This window comes from Hyperolius riggenbachi, chromosome 6 (genome assembly GCF_040937935.1).
Source record: "Hyperolius riggenbachi isolate aHypRig1 chromosome 6, aHypRig1.pri, whole genome shotgun sequence".
Classification (NCBI taxonomy): Eukaryota; Metazoa; Chordata; class Amphibia; order Anura; family Hyperoliidae; genus Hyperolius; species Hyperolius riggenbachi.
In genome coordinates this window covers 358,238,443-358,257,904 of record NC_090651.1, presented here as the reverse complement: position 1 = coordinate 358,257,904, position 19,462 = coordinate 358,238,443, and the positions used below count along the sequence as shown (strand labels likewise).

At 45.3% G+C, this 19,462-nt stretch overlaps 1 protein-coding gene across 2 annotated transcripts in view; it reads right to left on the bottom strand.

Moving 5' to 3' along the window:
• NBL1 (NBL1, DAN family BMP antagonist) overlaps positions 1–12,549 on the bottom strand; it is a 55,650-nt gene extending 43,101 nt beyond the window's left edge. Inside the window, exon 1 of one of the 2 annotated variants that reach the window (XM_068241747.1) lies at positions 12,530–12,549. The gene's annotated coding sequence lies outside the window, so the exon portion shown is untranslated. Of the gene's footprint in view, positions 1–9,938; positions 10,294–12,529 lie in introns of those variants that run through there. The other variant, XM_068241746.1, reaches the window with a different exon arrangement.
• Positions 12,550–19,462: the final 6,913 nt, after the last annotated feature.

Here is a 19,462-nt window from a genome sequence, read left to right as displayed (position 1 = left end):
CTTTCATGCAGCCAACTTTCAGTTGGCTGCATGAAATAGTTTTTTTTTTATTCAAAAAAAACCCTCCCGCAGCCACCCTGGCGATATAATCAGAACGCCAGGGTGGTTAAAGCATTTTATATACACCTGGCACCTCCACAACAGTGCTTTATGAGGTTATTGGCCAAGTACACACATGGGAATCCAATGCAAATCAATCTTTTTGAACGAAACAGATCTCCCATTTTATCTTCTATTCCCAGTAAATGGTGTTTTTTTTTTTGGCAATATTGATTGGTCATTTGCACAAATGTGTTTTGTACAGGACTAATCAATATTTGCTGCTACATCTAATTATTAACCATGAATCCAATTATTTTTAATTGGTCTGTTGAAGAATCCTTTCACGACCAATGGCCAAGCTGATCATTTTGATTGGATTGTGTGTTGGGTGGAAGTATATTTGGTTCTGTAGGCAACATGTTGCTTGCTACAGATGGTCAAATGAGATCCAAAATATCCCAGCTGGCATGCAAATTACATGCAATTTGGAATTGGGCGAATAAAATTGACTTCCTGTCAATTCGGATTGGCCCATTTTCAAGCTAAATAGAATGTTCATGCAAGCTAGAATTAAAGGACAATTAAGGTGAGAGGTATATGGAGGCTGCCATATTTATTTTCTTTTAAACAATAGTGGTTGCCTGGTAGCACTGCTGGTCTATTTGGCTACATTAGCATCTAAATTACACCAGAAACAAGCATGCAGCTAATCTTGTCAGATCTGAAAATAATGTCAGAAACATCTGATCTGCTCCATGCTTGTTCAGGGTCTATGGCTAAAACGTATTTGAGGATAGTCAGGCAACTAGTATTGCTTAAAGGAAATAAATATGGCAGCCTCCATATAACTCACCCTTCGGTTGTCTTTTAAAGGGAACCAAAGGTGAGAGTGATAAAGGAAGCAAAGGATATTGTTTACAAGGAAATAAATATGGCAGCTTCCATATCCCTGTCACCTCAGGTTCCCTTTAACAGCATCTCTGTTACCTACATACAGATTATGTTTTGTGCAGACAAGGCAACGTATCCAGCCATACCAGGGATTGGTGATAGACGCTTCTGTTTATCATTTATATTTGGTCTTTATGAACAAGTGCTTATAATTAATCAGCAGTACGCAGCTGAGGTTAAGCACTGTTTAGAAAACCCAGCCCGGAATTCTTCCAGAGGATGTTTGGGAAAGAAATGAAAGGAGATTTCTGCGCATTCTTGATGGGGAGTGATCTCTCTTTATCAGCAGGGGAGTGAAATTTATTCTAGATTCGCTTTCCACCCTCACAGCCACATCTGGAAGGCTTTCTGCTTATTTTTAACTCGGCAAATGCAATTTGTAGAGCGCTTTGAGAATGCCAAGGTAAAATAAAAAAACCAACAATTTATAACTCATGTCAGCGCATAACACAGAAGAGGAGGGCACTTCAACTGGTTAAACGTGAGGTACATTTAAAAAAAAAAATTGCAACAAGTTGAAGTGAAAGGAATTTTCTTATCTTGGCCAAAGACATTTGTAAGGTTTGAAGAAACTTCTGGCTGTATTTTTTTATAATGCGTTTTCATTTTTCTAGGGAACGTACCCCTTTATTATTGATTATAAATACCCCCAACTGTGAATAACATTACCTCCTTGATGCGTATATATTTGTTAGGCCGACACCATAATTGTTAACAAATGCTCTTCAAAAACATTCCTCAAGACTTTTAATAAATACAAATAGGGATGGTCAAGTAAATGCAAATAACTTCAAGTTGATGCAAACGTATGCACATTTTTATCCAGCTTGAAAATGAACCAATCAAATCCTTACATTTGTCCCAGGGGTATACATGAAGCTGTCATTATCAATCCATTTATTGTATATTCTCAGATTTAAACATTTTTTTTTAATTTTTTTAAAAATCTGAGACTGTGCAGTAAATCGATTAGTAATGATGGCTTCCAGTACTCCCTGAGACCTACTAAAGTACACACTGGGGTGTGTGCACGACATGCCATGATCCTACATTTTAGAAATTTGAAAGCATTAATGTGTTCATAATTAAAGTAAAAAAAGTCATATATTGTCACTGCATTTTTTGTACAAGTTTAGATTATGTGAACAAAATGTATTTGTACCTAAAATATTTTTTTTCAAATCACGTTTGGTGTGGTTGTCAACGCATAAGGTAAATATTGTGTTGAAGTGAGAACATACTATTACATATAATTATCATAAATCTCTAAGGTATTATGTAGTTAGGATATGCAAAGTATGAAAAGGGAGGATCAATGAGATTCTAATAAATCTAAATCAATGCATTTTATTTTATACTGCTTAAATAAAATGGACCAATCAAAGCAGCTGAGTTGTAGGGAATCAATGAGATGCAAATTGTTCCAAAATTATGCACATTTTTATGCAACTGTATGCAGTTTGAAAATGGACCAATCAATTTAAACCCAGGTTTAAAACGATTGGTCCATTTTCAAGCTGCATACATTTGCATAAAGAATTGTGTAAATTTGCATCAACTCGGAACAATTTGCATATCTGATCATCCCAACTGAGTTGATGCCAACAATATGCTATATTGATGTATTGGCTTATCTCCAAGCTTGATAAATATCCCAAAAAATCAGCATAAAGTTTGCATCCGTTGAAAATTATTTGCATTTCACTGACCATCCCCATTTACAAATGGACACAAGACATGGTGTGCATCCTGGGAAAAAGAGCTGACAATCTAAGCTGTGACATTATTTAGGAGGGGTGCGCTGGTGACATGTATTAAAGAGGAACTGTAAGAAAATGATCGCTTGTTTTTCACAATAGTTTATAAATTATTTAGTCAGTGTTTGCCCATTCTAAAAGCTTTTTTCACTCAGATTTACATTTTTTTTTAATTTATCATAGGTGGTGACATATCTATACCTGTCAGGCACATCTCTTAGGAATGTTTGTTTACGGAGAGATCCAAAGCCTGTACAAATAATGCCTGGTCTTCCAGAATGCTGGAAGACCAGGTATGCTGTGTGGGAGAATTCCAGAAAGCTAAACAGCCTAGGTTAAACTAGAAGAAAATTGCTATATACCAATATACAGATATAGGAAGAGTTTCTGATGCTGCCAGGTATCCGGAACAATTTACTGCATTCTACTATATGTCACTACAGGTCCTCTTCAAATTCCCAAGTGTATAGGAAACTTTCTTTAAAAAGACTAAGGGCCCGTTTCCACTTGTGCCATAAGCGTCTGCAAGACGCGTGGCGGCACTTCCGGGTCTGCGGGGACGCAGACAAATCCCATCAGCCGTGCCATGCACAGTTATGGGATTCGCAGCCTCCCGCACCATTTCGGATGGAGATGCCGGCCGAATCGCTAGCGCAAGTGATTCGACCGGCGGCGCTATTCTTCCCTATGGCAGAGTTTCCCTGCGCGATTTGCCTGCTGGGAAACTCTGCGGATTCGGCCCGGTTTCCGCGCTAGTGGAAACGGGCCCTTAAAGAGACACTGAGGCGAAAGAAATTTTTTTTATTATATAATGAATTGGTTGTGTAGTACGGATAATTACTAGAACATTAGTAGCAAAGAAAAGTCTCATTTTTATTTTTAGCTATATAGTGTTTTTTTATAACATTGCATCATTCTCTAATATTTGCAGTGTACACGCTACTCAGTCAGCATTCTAAATGATTTTACAGAGCCGGCCAGTGAACGGTTGACCTGTTCTCTGGGGAGAAAAAGATAATACAGTGACTGACAGTTGAGATAACAAGCTTCAGAAGACAGAGCTCTCTGCCACTTTGAAAGTCATGGAGCTCAATGGCTCTTTTCCATAGATAACAACTGGAGTTTCTTAACTCTTCCTGTACTGGAAACAATATTAGACTTATGTGAATGGCAGGCCTGGATTTACATCACAGAACCCTATAGGCACAGATGTCCTGGACTCTAGACTTCGCCGCCTTTCAATCATCAGCTGGCTGTAGGCATGTGCCTACAGAGCCTTATGGCTAATCCGGGCCCGGTAAACTGTTTTGTATTTTGGTGCTATATGAATGAGCGAGGCTATCCCAACCATGGGGCCAGGGGGGGGGGGGGGGGGGTGAAGAGGGAGCCGACATGCTGGAGGGGGTAGCAGCCAGGACGGTGGGGCAGGGGGGAGGTGGGTCACCCTCCCCCCCCTCACCTTAGTTCCCCATCCAGCTACTTGTACAAAACTTGTTAAGCTGTACATTGGCAGCGAGCGGGAGACTTACCTTCTACCTCTGCTTCCCACTTGACTTCCTGAAATGTCACCCTATATACTTTGGAGGGCAGCACTGCAGGAAGTGACGCAGCGAGCGGAGGAAGTGAAGAGAAGGTAAGCTCCTCCCTGCTCACCGTATCCTTTACATTTTAACAACTTTAGCACAAATAGCTGGAGGAGGAGGACCCAGGTGAGGGGGGGGGGCTTCCCTCCCTTCCCTCCCTTCCCTCCCTTCCCTCCCCACCGACCTCCGTCCTTGCTGCTACCCCCTCCTCACCCACAGGCTGTTTGTGTCCAAAACTGCCTGTGTAGAGGGGGATCCGTTTTTACATTGCCCTTCACTACCTCTCCGGGTATGCGGGAGCGATCACAATCTGGGAAAATGCAGCGAATCCGGACCATCCGTTCAGGTTTTTAAAACAGATTCCCCTGAATGCAGCCGGGTCTGGTTTTTTTTTTTTTTAAGTGAAGAAGGATGCTATTTTTAACATTGGTATCAGTGACTCCGTTTTTGATCTGGGCCAAAAAAACAGAGCCACGAATACATTGTTAAAGAAAATCTAACGAAAAAACCTCCCCTGGGGGGTACTCACCTTGGGTGGGGGAAGCCTCCGGATCCTATTGAGGCTTCCCCGTCCTCCTCGGTTCCACAGTGGCGGCGAAAATCCTCCCAGAGTGGCAGCGATGTAAATATTTACTGTCTAGCTCCAGCGCAGGCGCAGTATCCGCTCTTCCCACGGAGATAGGCGGAAATAGCCGATTTCAGTCGGGCCGCTCTACTGCGCAGGCGCAAGTCTCCTACGCCTGAGCAGTAGAGCGGACCCGATGGAGATCGGCTATTTTCGCCTATCTCCATCAGAAGAGCCGCAACAGCGCCCCCGTTGGAGCCTGGAAAGGTGAATATTGAACAGGCTGTCGGGCCGCTGTTTGGAGGGCTACAGCGAGACCCCCGTGGGACAGAGGAAGACGGGGGAAGCCTCATTAGGATCCGGAGGCTTCCCCCTCCCGAGGTGAGTACCCCCCAGGGGATGTTTTTCTTATTACAGTGTCTCTTTAAAACAAGTGTGAATCTACTCTGACATGAGAAAAAAATTTCCCATTTTAGCATATTTTTTCTCACCTAATAGTACCTCAGTTGACCTCAAAGACCTATTCTGGACAACAATATGTAAACTAAACTGAAAGAGTTTATTTTAGTCTGGATTGTTCTATTGGTAGAATTTTCATAGCTTTTTCATAAATGGGGGATTTTTTTTGGACCTCTGCAAAATTCTTAGTGGTTCTGGCTGTCCACAACTGAACTGACCATTCCGGGATTACCGCTGTTCTCTTAGGCCTTTTTTATACTATACGCTGAACAACTGATGAGGAGTTTTAACTTTCCATAGCTGTGCATTGTGAAAAAGCATCCAGGTAAAACTTGTATAATGTGAACTGAGCCATAGTGAAACATGGACATTACCTTGCACATCAGTTGTCCTTTCAGGCCTCTTTCACAGTGGGACGTTAAAGTCGCACGTTCTAAAAAATAACGCAGACTAAGGCACAGCAATACAAAGTCTGTGCGACATTCACAGTGCACACGTTGCGTTTGTAACGTGTAGCAATATTTAGAAAGTGCTGCATGTTGTGCGTTTAGCAATACATTTGCTGCGTTATGTGTGTTGCACATGCTCAGTAATGTTTTCTTTTTTTAAGGTAACGCATGCGTCGTTTTTGTTCCATCATTATGCGACGAAAAAACGGAGCACCAAGAGACAACGCAATGCAAAATAACTCCCAATTTCATAACCTACATGCGCTGGGTTAGGGGCACGTTGTGCGACTTTAACGTCGCATCAGACGCAATATCCCACTGTGAAAAAGGCCTCAGTTATCACTGACAGCGACTGATATAGTGGAAAATGGCACTTTCAAAAACCAAAATCTGTGATGAGCATTGAAAGACAACCGTAATAAGAGGGATGCCATGTTTATTTCCTTTTAAGCTATACGGCCTAGTGCACACCAGAGCGGTTCTGCTGCGGTTTGCGATCCGCTTGCGGGTGCGGATCCGCTTGGTCAATGTATTTCAATGGGCTGGTGCACACCAGAGCGGGAGGCGTTTTGCAGAAACGCATACTCCCGGGCTGCTGCAGATTTTGGATTGCGGATGCGTTTCTGCCTCAATGTTAAGTATAGGAAAAACGCAAACCGCTCTGAAAAACGGCACTTCAGAGCGGTATTGCCGGCGTTTTTTGTTACAGTAGCTGTTCAGTAACAGCCTTACTGTAACAATATATGAAATCTACTACACCAAAAACGCTTCCCAAAACCGCAAAATGCAAGCTGAAACGCTACAGAAAAAGAAGAAAAAGCGTTTCAAAATCTGCTAGCATTTTGCGGATCTGCTAGCGGTTTTTGGTGTGCACCAGGCCTACCAGTTGCCGGCAACCCTGCTGATCTTTGGCTGCAGTAGTGTCTGTTTCACAAACCTGAAACAAGCAGTTTTGTCAGAAACATCTGATCTGCATGCTTGTTCAGGGTCTATGGCTAAAAGTATTAGAGGATCGACAGGGTAGCTAGGTGCATTGATTAGAAATGACTATGGCAGCCTCCATATCCTTCCCACTGCAGTTGTCCTTTAGTGCGATCACTCAAAAAACCAAATAGTGACAATGTGAAGACAGATCAGCACATTTTTAGCTACGTGGTGATGAATAAAGTAGCTGTGACTTTAGAGGAGGATGGTAGACTTCTGGTGAAAATGGCAATCATATCAGAATCCTTCTGGACCCATAGGAAATTAACCTTTTCTCCTGAGTTCTCTCCTAGGAGATAATTTTTCATCTTGTATTTAAAATAAAGTTGCAGCGCTCTGCAATTAAAAACGTGCCCAAAAATAGGTGAAAAGGTAGCATCTAAATTATGTTGAGCATTTCCCTGCTTGCTGGTGGATTAAACGGCATTATATTGATAAGTTGTGAAGTGAATTGCTTATGGGCCCTGTTCTTTTCAGGTTATTGTCACTTGTCTATCTACAGTGGTCTGAAAATCAGTGTTAGGCCTCCTTTCCACGGACTGTTGAGCTGTGTGCTCAGCAAGCAGTTATCATGCAGCAACAAGCAGTTACCAGGCAGCAGTGAGCAGTTGAGAGAGTTTGAGTGGCATTTCACTGCCTATCAACAGTTCATGGAAAGGAGGCCTTGCTGCGGCAGAAATCAAATTTTCCTGCAAAGCAAGTGTTTGCTATCTTTACGAATAGGACCTAAACAGTTTTATAGCCCACTGGGGAAATTGGCGTTGCAAGAGACAACTAAGCTGTTATGCTGGGAATACACGGCTCGATTCTGAGCCATTTAGATGGCTCGATAGATCGTTTCCGACATGTCCAATCTCCCGCCTGATTGTTTCCGTGCTCGATTCTGCATGGAGGACAATGGAAAAAGATAAGAAAAATGAGCGGAAGATAAGAGAATCGCCTGCAGAATCAAGCGCGGAAAACGATGGGGCACGGAATCGAGCCGTGTATGCCCAGTATTAGGGCTGACTAGCCATTACATACCAGGAAAACAAACAGCACCTGTCTTACGTACATTACGTGAACACAAACTGCACCATCACAACCTTGCTTGAGGGAACGGAGCAGAGATCTTCCAGATTTCTAGTAAATAAACTTTTATAAAGGTGGTTGTTGTATTTAGAGTCCAGGGGTGTAAACTAGAAGGGAGCAGCACCTGCAATCATTGTGAGGGCCCCAAGCTGTGGATGGGGGGGGGGGGGGGGGACGACAACCACTAACCTTCCCGTCCTCTGACACAGGGGACTATACTTCAGATCTGGTGTTTTGTGGCTACACTGGTTATGGGTGCGAAGACTTGCGAGTTGGGCCCCAAGGCCGCAAAGGGCAGCAAGGGGAGGAAAGGGAAGGGGTGTGAGCATTTGGGGAGCATCAAAGTTTTGCTGGGGTGGGGGAAGATTTGATGTGCCGAGATTGCAGTACTTGTTGCTATTTAGGGTTCAACACCTGGGACCTCTATTATGATGACCATCTGAGAAAGTTGGAGATCTTGCACACAGACTGGATCACATGATATGCATGTACTGCGCACAACTTAAGGATCATTAACCTCTGAGTGACTTTACTATAAGCAGATAGGACCCTTGCGAGGGACGCATTTGTCTACGAACCTTAGGAATTCAGACCCTTGGTGTTCTCAAAGAAAATAAAGACTAATAAGCTGCTACAGCACCATCAGGGGAATAAAAAGTGATGTTGCAAGATAAGATTGGTTTAGCTATTGAGGGAAAGCTTTTGGTGGATCAACGTGCCCCAGAAAACTGGCCAGGTTTATTCGATTTAATCAAGAACATCAAAAGACCTCCTCCAAACAGCCTTTTTTTCAACCATCAGCCACTTCTCTCTCTCTGCCAACGCCACTATTTAAGGTTTCTCAACAGACTGTCTATCCCCAAAATTCTCCAGGCATCGGTTGTTGCAGACATTGGTTGCCACAGACCACTTTGTAATCACTCATTTATTAGCTCAAATACTACCAGAGTCTGTTGCACTATGTACGGAAAAAAAATTAAGTTAGTTCCCAAAATGCAAGGGACCCCCAACTATCTGTTTGCTGTAATCTTAGAACTTAAGAACAACAGAGGTTCCACTAAAACCCAAACAGGAATAATGATATTAGGCAATACAAGTACCGTACTACATAACTCCAAGAGTTCCTCTTCCCGATTTACTGAATTTGCATCCTTTCTCCCCCCAAAAATAGTTTGGAAACGTACAAAAACTTTTGAGGAGATGAGTGTGCCAATATTATCAGGTTTTAGAATCTTCAGAAAAGATAGGCAGTACAGATTGCCAGGAGAAGGGGTTAGGCAGTCAGACCAACCAAGTTTGAGAACTCCAGAAGAGGAAGGTATGCTAGTTTTGGAAACTTTAGAAAGTGTGCTGATATTGAGGAGGTAAGTGTGACGATATTAGCAGGTTTTAGAATCTTCAGAAGAGATAGGTAGAACAGATTACCACAAGAAGGGTTTAGGAAGTTGGACCAACCAAGTTTGAAAAATCCAGAAGAGATAGTTATGCTAGTTTAGGAAACTTTAGAAAAAGGTAGGAGTGCTGGTCAACACATCTTTTAACGTTTATAAGAGGTAGGTGTGCAGAGGTGTAGGTTTCAGAAACTTTAGAAGATGTAATTGTGCAGACTGACCGTTTTTGAAGGTGTGCAGGTTTTGGAAAAAAGTTAGAACAGGTAGGTGTGCTAATAAACCCATTGCAAAAAAAAAAAAAACTTTAGAAGAGGCAGGTATGTTGACGGACACATTTCTTCTTAAAGTTTAGAGGTAGGTGACTGACCCGCAAGTTCTGTAAACTTTAGAACATGCAGATCTGCAGGTTTGGAAAGTTTGCCATAGGTACGTGTGCCGATCAATCGATTTTGAAAACTTAGGAAAGTATGCTGACCAAAAAGATTTGGGTGTACTGACCTGCTGGTAGCTGCTCTTACAGGCTTTGGAAAACCACACAAGGCGTAGGTACTGGAAGTTTTGCAGTTGCAAAAGTCCTTCAAGATGTACTTAACCCATCAAAAAACTTCTAAAACAGAAATGGGTGCACTTACCAGCAGTACTGGAAACCTGAACAGGGAGAGGCTGGAAGAAGCAGTAACACTTACCAGGACAAGATCCAGAAGGAATTCCATACAGTGCTGTCTAGGGGTTACAATCCATACAAGAGGTCCTACAAGTGAAGTGACCAGAAGGAGAGAAGCAGAGCTCAGAGAAGTCAGGATCCTCTGGGAAGCGAAGCTCTGACTTAGCTTGCAGTGTGAGCTTCCAACACACACACACAGCGTCAGGAGTAAACCCGCCTCTCCAAATAGGGAAAGGGACATCCAAAAATCCTCCTCTGCCCACTGCAGGAGAAGAAGGGGGGAAAGCGGTGATTCAGCCCCAGGAAAGAAGCGGCCAGGAGCCCAGATACTGCAGCTGCATCTCTGCAAAGTAGGGGAATCAGGTACAGACTGACACAGGAGGGGAGGGGAGTGGGATGGGATGGGTGGCATGTGCTGTGGTCTCCTGTCTCTAGGAATTTCATCATAGTAACTAATAGCTCTGGAATTCCTGGCTGGACTCAATGGCACCAAAGGGTTTATATGCATGAAGGATGGCGAGCCTATATATCTCTCTATATAGGACTGTTTGGCAGAGCAGACACCCAGTGCCAAGAGGGACAGAGAGTGCTACACTGCTCCTCTCTCTGACCCCATGACCCTGCTGAAGCTCTGGCAGCAGTCTACCGACCTGTGGGAAGGATTTATCTCGGAATTCATATTTCGGCACATGCCAGCTGATTGGGGGGGGGGGGGAGATCCCTGCACCCCCAAGTTCCCAGCTCTGCACACTTTCCAGTAACCATTATAAGAGATCCTTCCCTCTACCTCTAGGAATCTGTATTGTTATTATGAGGAATCAATTAGAAGAAGGAGTCAGCTTTTAAGATGGGCCAAGAACTATGGTGAAGATGTCTTATTGCTGAAGTCGCTATGAGATAAAAGAAGCCTGTACGCAACTAATACTCTTCTTCACGAATACAAAAAAGTGCAAAGAGGCAATATTCACTCTTCACAACAGCAACAATGCAATCTTCACTCTTTACAGCAGGAAACACAGTAATCTTCATGTTTCCCAGCAACAACACTGCAATCTTCTCCAGACTCAACTCACAGCAGCAGCACTGCAATCTTCACCCTTCACAGCAAGACTGCAATCTTCACTGTCTAGAGCAGCAGCACTGCAATCTTCACCCTTCACAGCCACACTGCAATCTTCACTGTCTAGAGCAACAGCACTGCAATCTTCACACTTCACAGCCAGACTGCAATCTTCACTGTCTACAGCAACAGCACTGCAATCTTCACTGTCTAGAGCAACAGCACTGCAATCTTCACCCTTCACAGCCACACTGCAATCTTCACTGTCTAGAGCAGCAGCACTGCAATCTTCACCCTTCACAGCCACACTGCAATCTTCACTGTCTACAGCAACAGCACTGCAATCTTCACACTTCACAGCCAGACTGCAATCTTCACTGTCTACAGCAACAGCACTGCAATCTTCACCCTTCACAGCCAGACTGCAATCTTCACTGTCTAGAGCAGGCATGGGCAAACTTGGCCCTCCAGCTGTTAAGGAACTACAAATCCCACAATGCATTTGCCTTTATGAGTCATGACTGTGGCTGTCAGACTCCTGCAATGCATTGTGAAACTTGTAGTTCCTCAACAGCTGGAGGGCCAAGTTTGCCCATGCCTGGTCTAGAGCAACAGCACTGCAATCTTCACCCTTCACAGCCAGACTGCAATCTTCACTGTCTACAGCAACAGCACTGCAATCTTCACCCTTCACAGCCAGACTGCAATCTTCACTGTCTACAGCAACAGCACTGCAATCTTCACCCTTCACAGCCACACTGCAATCTTCACTGTCTAGAGCAACAGCACTGCAATCTTCACCCTTCACAGCCAGACTGCAATCTTCACTGTCTACAGCAACAGCACTGCAATCTTCACCCTTCACAGCCAGACTGCAATCTTCACTGTCTACAGCAACAGCACTGCAATCTTCACCCTTCACAGCCACACTGCAATCTTCACTGTCTACAGCAACAGCACTGCAATCTTCACACTTCACAGCCAGACTGCAATCTTCACTGTCTAGAGCAACAGCACTGCAATCTTCACACTTCACAGCCAGACTGCAATCTTCACTGTCTACAGCAACAGCACTGCAATCTTCACACTTTACAGCAGCAACACCACAATCTTCAACATTCATAGCAACAAAGCACTGCGATCTTCAATCTCCACAGTGGATACACCAGAATCTTCACAGGGGCAACACTGCAATCTTTACTCTTCTTCAGTGGCAACACTGCAATCTTTACTCTTCACCGTGGCAACACTGCAAACTTCACTCTTTACAGCAAAGCAAAAGTTTGCTTTCTTAAAACAGAAAGTATTTGCGATAATTGAGGTTGGAGTGAGCTTGAGATGTCTCCCAGTGCATCACTGCTGAATATATGCAAATTACCTGGGGATGAGACGACGAATTCGGGGAATCCACGAATCCCTCGAATATTGGGACATTCGGGATTCGTGAATTCAAATCCCGACGCTGTGTTCCCACGCATCCGCTGCTCCCCCTCCTCCTCCTCCCCCCCCCCCCCCCCGCGCCTCCTCCGCATAGTTAAGAAGCATCCGCTCACCTATCCAGAGCAGAGTGCAGAGCAGCAGACCTCTTGCTGACTTCCTGGTTTTCCCTAGTGACTGGCTTTTACTATTACGTCATCAGTAAAAGCTGATCCGGCCACTAGAGGAAACAGGGAAGTAAGGAAGAGGTCTGCCGCTCTGCGCTCCACGGAGGTGAGTGGGCACTTATTTATGCAGGAGGGGCGAGCAGAGGAGGCGCGGGGGGACGTAGGAGGCCGTGGGGGAGCACAGGGCTACCTACGTGAAGGCCCCTATACTTACCTATACTGAAGGCCCTAAACCCTGCTACCTATACTGAATGCCCCTTTACCTACCTACCTATACTGAAGGCACGTGTACCTTGCTACCTATACTGAAGGCCCCTATACCTACCTATACTGAAGGCACGTGTACCTTGCTACCTATACTGAAGGCACATATACCCTGCTACCTATACTGAAGGCCTCTATACCCTGCTACCTATACTGAAGGCAGACGTACCTTGCTACCTATACTGAAGGCACACGTACCTTGCTACCTATACTGAAGGCACACGTACCTTGCTACCTATACTGAAGGCACACGTACCTTGCTACCTATACTGAAGGCACACGTACCTTGCTACCTATACTGAAGGCCCCTATACCTTACTACCTATACTGAAAGCTACCAATATTGAAGGCACATATACCTAGCTAGCTATACTGAAGGCACCTTTACCTCCTACCTATACTGTGGGTACCTATGACTGGTTACTTATACTGCAGGCAATTATACTACGGATTGCACATTTCTTATGTGCAGGATTTGTTAGATTAGTGATTCGAAAGGTTCGAGATATTCACCTTTTTATTCGTATTCGGTTTCGAAAAAATTGTGGATTTGTCCCTTCCCTAAAATTAACCATTGTTGTTGTCTGGGGGGGGGGGGGGGCGTTGACAATAGAACAGCTGGGGTCTGCCAGAGATTGGTTTATCTCCACTAGCACATCAGGCAGTCTGAAAGTACATTTAAAAACTGTTTAAAGTGACCTTTCAAACTAGAAAGGGGGGGGGGGGGGGTGAGAAGAGAGCTCAAAAAATTAAAAAGGGAAAATTGAAGTTTTGTTCCATGCAGACTTACGCTTTCCTCTATTGTCCAGGAAAACATGAAAAGAAGTTTGACCCCAAATGCTAAGTGGGAGTGTTGCCTAATAAATCACACGACAGAGCCCAGTGCTTTGAAGAGAGAATGGGGGGGGGGAGCGAAGCTGCATTACCCAGCGTTGCAGTAAAGCTAAAAGCAGCATCTGCTGATGCTAAAATGTTACCCCATGCTGAAGGAGGGGTTCTGGGAGAACCAGAAAGCTAATTACGCTATCAGGAAGATACAGAAGAAATCTGGGAATGAGCCTTATTGACAAGTGTAAGATTTCAGAATGTCTCACCAAACATGGAAAACCCTAGCTGACCGCAGAAAAATGCAGAAAGGGCATTTCTAATAACATTAAATTTAAGGAACAGTTTGTGCAGCAATTATCCGAGATAAATGATTAAAAACAGTTTTCCTCTCTGCTGTCTTTATCCTATCAAGTCATGTGGATCTTGTGGCAACACTGCAGCATGACTCACGCAGCTGGGACCAGTTTTTAAATTACAAGAAACAAGACTGATTCAACAGGATGTCAAAAGTTTTACCTAATATAAGAAACTTTACATACACGCTGCATCTTCTAAGTGAGACTTAAACACTTGCAGTTATTTCACATGAAACGGTAATGGCATAGAAGGTGAATATAGCTTATCCTGTGACATATACTGTGTGCGTAAAGATAATTAAAAAAAAAAAAGTTAAAGATGAGAGTACATAACCCAAACAAACTCATGCACTGATAAAGTGCTGTACAGACTACAGTCCTGCAGAACTCGCAGTACCAGTATGGCCAGGTTACTTCTGATATGAGCAGTTACTCACTGAAACAATAAAACATTACTGGTTTGCTATATGAAGAGCTAAATACAGTATAACGAAAGGATAGACAGTGGATATGAACCAATAGGTGGCGCTATCACACAAGCAGGTAGAATGACAATGTGCGTCTTGACTGGTGTGCACACTAAAGTGAGATCCTACCAATATAAAATAATCAATACTATACCGTATGTGTCTGTCAGGAGGGGGAGGGGCAGAGCAATGTTCTGCAGATCTCTAGAGAGGTCAGTGATGGGATAATCTGCAGAATATATATAATAGGTTTCTGTCAGGAGGACATAGGCAGAGCAATGTTCTGCAGATCTCTAGAGAGGGCAGTGATGGGATAATCTGCAGAATATATACAATATGTATCTGTCAGGAGGGGATGGACAGAGCAATGTTTTGCAGATCTCTAGAGAGGTCAGTGATGGGATAATCTGCAGAATATATACAATATGTATCTGTCAGGGGGGAGGGGCAGAGCAATGTTCTGCAGATCTCTAGTGAGGCCAGTAATGGGATAATCTGCCAGAATATATACAATATGTATCTGTCGGGGGGGGGGGGGGGGGGGGGCAGAGCAATGTTCTGCAGATATCTAGAGGTCAGTGATGGAATTATTTGTAGACTGGATTAACTCAGGATTCTCTGTAGTTTGATGTGACCTTACTGTGAGGGGAAAAGACATAAATTGCCACAAGAACATCTTATTCCAGTAGTTACTCATAAAATAAACATTTGTGTCAATGCTTCCCTGAAAAACATGTAGCGGTTGAACTATAAAATGTTAAAACTACACCAATGTATGCCATTATGTTTTTTGTGAGAAAATTAAGTTATTTATAAGGTATTTCTATCTAAAGTGGTATAAATATTTTTTATGGAAGCTGTGGAAGCTTGGTGAAGAATAGCAGTAATTCTAAGAAGACCAACTTAGAGAAGAACTGAAAAAAAAAAAGTGTGTGTGTCCCGTCCTCCTCCAATCCGCCATTCTCCACCGCCGACACCGGGCAATTATTCGTCTAACAAGACGAATAATGCGCTCTCCCATTCGCGTCATCAGACGCTTACTGCGCAGGCACAGTATGAAGGTTTCTTGTACTGCGCCTGCGCAGTAAGCTTCTGATGACGGGAGCGCGCATGATTATTTATTTATAAAGCGCCAACATATTACGCAGCGCTGAACATTAATTTAGGTTACAGACAATATTTAGGGGTGACAAACAGCAATATGACAATACAGGAATACAAGAAAACCAGATCACACAGCACAGTATGAGTACAAAGTAATGCTTAGTCAGTCACTGGATGGAGCATGGAGATTAGGCAAGTTAGGTTCACTCAGATGCATAGCATGGGTGCACAGTAATGGAGGTGCATGATCAGGTAGGACACAAAAGGAGGAGGACCTTGCCCAAAGGCTTACAATCTAGAGGGAGAGGTAAGGACACGAATGGTAGGGGACCAGAGTTCAGCTGTAGGTTTAGAGCACTTGTGAGGGGGAAGTAGGCCAGAAAAGGTGAGTTTTTGAGGGCTTTCTTGAAGTTGTTGAAGGAGGGAGCTGCCCTAATGGGTAGAGGTAGGGAGTTCCATAGTTTTGGAGCAGCTCTTGAGAAGTCCTGGAGGCGTGCATGGTACTGGGTGATGCGGGGGGCGGTTAGGCAAAGTTCATTGGAAGAGCGGAGTGAGCGGCTAGGTGTGTACCTCTGAGTAAGATCGGAAATGTAGGTTGGACAGTTTTTGTGGACAGATTTGTAGGTCAGACACAGTATCGTGAATCTGATTCTGGACTGGATAGGAAGCCAGTGGAGGGATTCTAAGAGGGAATCTGCCGTGGTGGAGCGATGGGAGCAGTGGATAATTCTGGCTGCCGCATTCATGATGGACTGCAGTGGGGCTGTTCGGGTCATAGGGAGACCAGACAGCAGGGCATTGCAGTAGTCAAGGCGGGAAATTATGAGGGCATGGATGAGGAGTTTGGTGGTGGCAGAGGTCAGGAAAGGGCGAATCTTACAGATGTTACGAAGGTGGAAGTTGCAGGACTTTGTGAGGTTTGGATGTGGGAAGTGGAGAGTGCGGAGTCCAGGGTGACACCCAGACAGCGGGCTTGAGAGGTAGGGCGAATGGTAGTGTGGTTAACTGTGACATGCACATCTGGGAGGTTCATGGATGGCCGGGGTGGGAAGATCATAAATTCCGTTTAGTCTAGATTTAGTTTCAGGAACCTAGCGGACATCCAGGAGGAGATGGCTGATAGGCAGGAGGAGACCTTGTCCATGGTCAAGGTGGATAGGTCAGGGGTGTGGAGGTAGATGTGGGTGTCATCTGCATACAGATGATAGTTAAAACCCATGGAGGAGATAACCTTGCCAATGGAGGATGTGTATAGGGTGAACAGTAGGGGGCCAAGGACCGAACCTTGGGGGACTCCCACCGGGAGGTGGTTGGGGGTGGACGAGGACTCATTGAAGGCGGTCGTGAAGGAGCGGTTGGAGAGGTAGGATGAAAGCCAGGACAGGGCGAGATCGTGAATGCCCAAGGACTGGAGGAGTAGGGGATGATCTACTGTGTCAAAAGCTGCTGACAGGTCAAGGAGGAGGAGAATGGAGTATTTACCTTCAGCTTTAGCTAAGGCAAGGTCGTTGACCACTTTGGTGAGAGCAGTTTCGGTTGAGTGGGCAGGCCGAAATCCAGATTGAAGTGGGTCTAGCAGTGAGTTGGCATTGAGGTACTGGGTCAGGCGTTTGTGAACCAGACGCTCAAGGACTTTTGAGGCAAAGGGGAGGAGGGAGATAGGACCGTAGTTGGAGGGTAGCGAGGGGTCGAGTGAGGGTTTCTTGAGCAGGGGTAGTACAGTGGCCTGCTTGAAGTCTGAGGGGTAGGTGCCTGTGGATAGGTTGAACAGGGTAGTGAGGACTGGGGCCAAATCCGTGAAGTGAGGCTGGAGTAAATCAGAAGGGATGGGGTCAAGGGGGGGGAAGTAGTGGTATGGGATTATATGAATAATTGCCCGGTGCCAGCGGTGGGGATTGGCGGATCGGAGGAGGACAGCGTGGGACATTACTGCTACAGGGGGCTGATAATGCGTACGAGAGAGAACGGTGCTGGAGACTTGGGCGCAGGACACAGCCAGTATATGGCTGATCCTGCGCGCGCACAAGTCCGGGCCGTGTTAATTACTATTCCCCCTCCAGGCCGACATGGATAGTGGGGGAATGAAATAATTCGGCTTCCAGCCATTGCTGAAAGCCGAATTATTGTTTTAAAAGCAACTTCAGGTCCATCTTCTGACGGTGTTGAAGTTACTCCCTGTGCCTGCGATAGCCGTAGTTCTTATTACGGTCTATGGTGGCGCCGGCTGCGCCCAAGTCTCCTGCGCTGCTGCGCCCAATTGTCCAGCGCTGGATTTACCGTGTTCGGCTGATAGTAGCCCCAGGTAAGTGTCTGTGTTTACCCTCAGCAACTCTCTTCACCCCCCCCCCACCACCACAGAACCCCTTTAAAATAATAAGTCAGCGTTTGCCCATTGTAAAATCTTTCCTTACCCCAATTTACATGAAATTTATCACTGGTGGCGAGAGCTTTAGACCTGTCAGGTGCAGCTCTGTGAAATGTTTGGTTCTTCTAGTGCGGGGGGTGTCAAACTCAAATACAAAGTGGGAAGAAATTGAGCTCTAGGACCAAGTCATGGGCGACCTCAATGTCGAGTGTCCACCTCTCCCCCTTATAAAAGTTCCCTGGTGACTGATAGCCGGGGGGGGGGGGGCCTCCATCCCCTATGCAGTCTCCAGATGTTTAGTGGTCCTCCCTTCCTCATCATACAATTCCCTGATGTTTAGTGGTCCTCTCTCCCCTATACAGTTCCTGGTACCTAGTGCTGTCCCCCCTCCTTCCCCTATACAGTTCCCTGATGTCTAGTGCTCCCCTTCCCTCTTCCAATACAGTTCCCTGGTATCTAGTGCTTTCCCCCTCCACTTATGGCTTCCCTGGTGATCTAGGGCTAACCCTCCAATATAGCTTTCCTGGTGGTCTAGAGTGGGCAAGACAATGCAAAGTGGGGGAGACCACCTGAGGGCCAAATCTGATGACTCAGAGGGCCAGATTTGGCCCACGCCCGGAGCTTGACATGTATGCTCTAGTGTGAGAGTGTAGCAGAGCACACAGAGTGGAAGGAGGTTCTTTAAAACGCACTCCCACTCCTTCCGTGTAGTGGACCTAAACTGCTTGGCTTTCTACTGGCCCAAAAGCAACAATGTCACAGTGACCAACAGCATCTTCAGCCAGTGGAAAGCCACGCAGTTTAGGTACATTTAGGAGCAGCTCATCGGCTGTTGGAATAATGACGCATCGCTTCAAAGGAGATTTTGTCTAACTCCAGCCTGCTCGAGGAAGTACCAACTCCTCTGGTGGACAGAGAGATGGTCGTTACCCAGGTTACGCTGATCTAATCAATGATGCCCACATCAATCAGATCTCATTTAGTTCAAACCGTTGTGGGTATCAACAAACTCACTGTGATCCACCAGCGGAGTTGGGACTCTTGAGCAGGCTGCTGTTAGACCCAACATCATCAGGAGAAACATTACATCTAAGAATCACTGCCAAACTTTCACCAAACACCAGAGGTACTCTACAGGGCTATTTCTTGGGCAGTGCGGAAATGGCGACCGCCCTGGGGGACAGACCGACAAGTAGAAGAAGGGGGCGCGGGCAGGAGGACATAACCGCTAGGGAGCTGGTGACATGCGCTGCAGCCAAATGGAAGAAGAAAGGAGATTACTAGTGCAATCACCTTCCTTGACTCCTCCTGGGCTGCCTGCGTCAGACATCAAGTCATCACGTCACCACCGCATGATGACACCTGATGTCCTGTAGCGGTACTGCAGGCTGTCAGTGCGCGGCGCCCATGGAGGAGTCGGCTTTCCGGGCTCTCTTTGCCTGTGTGGTCTCCTGGTCCCTGCTTCCTCCTGGATGAGTGGCTGGTCACTAGTAAGTAG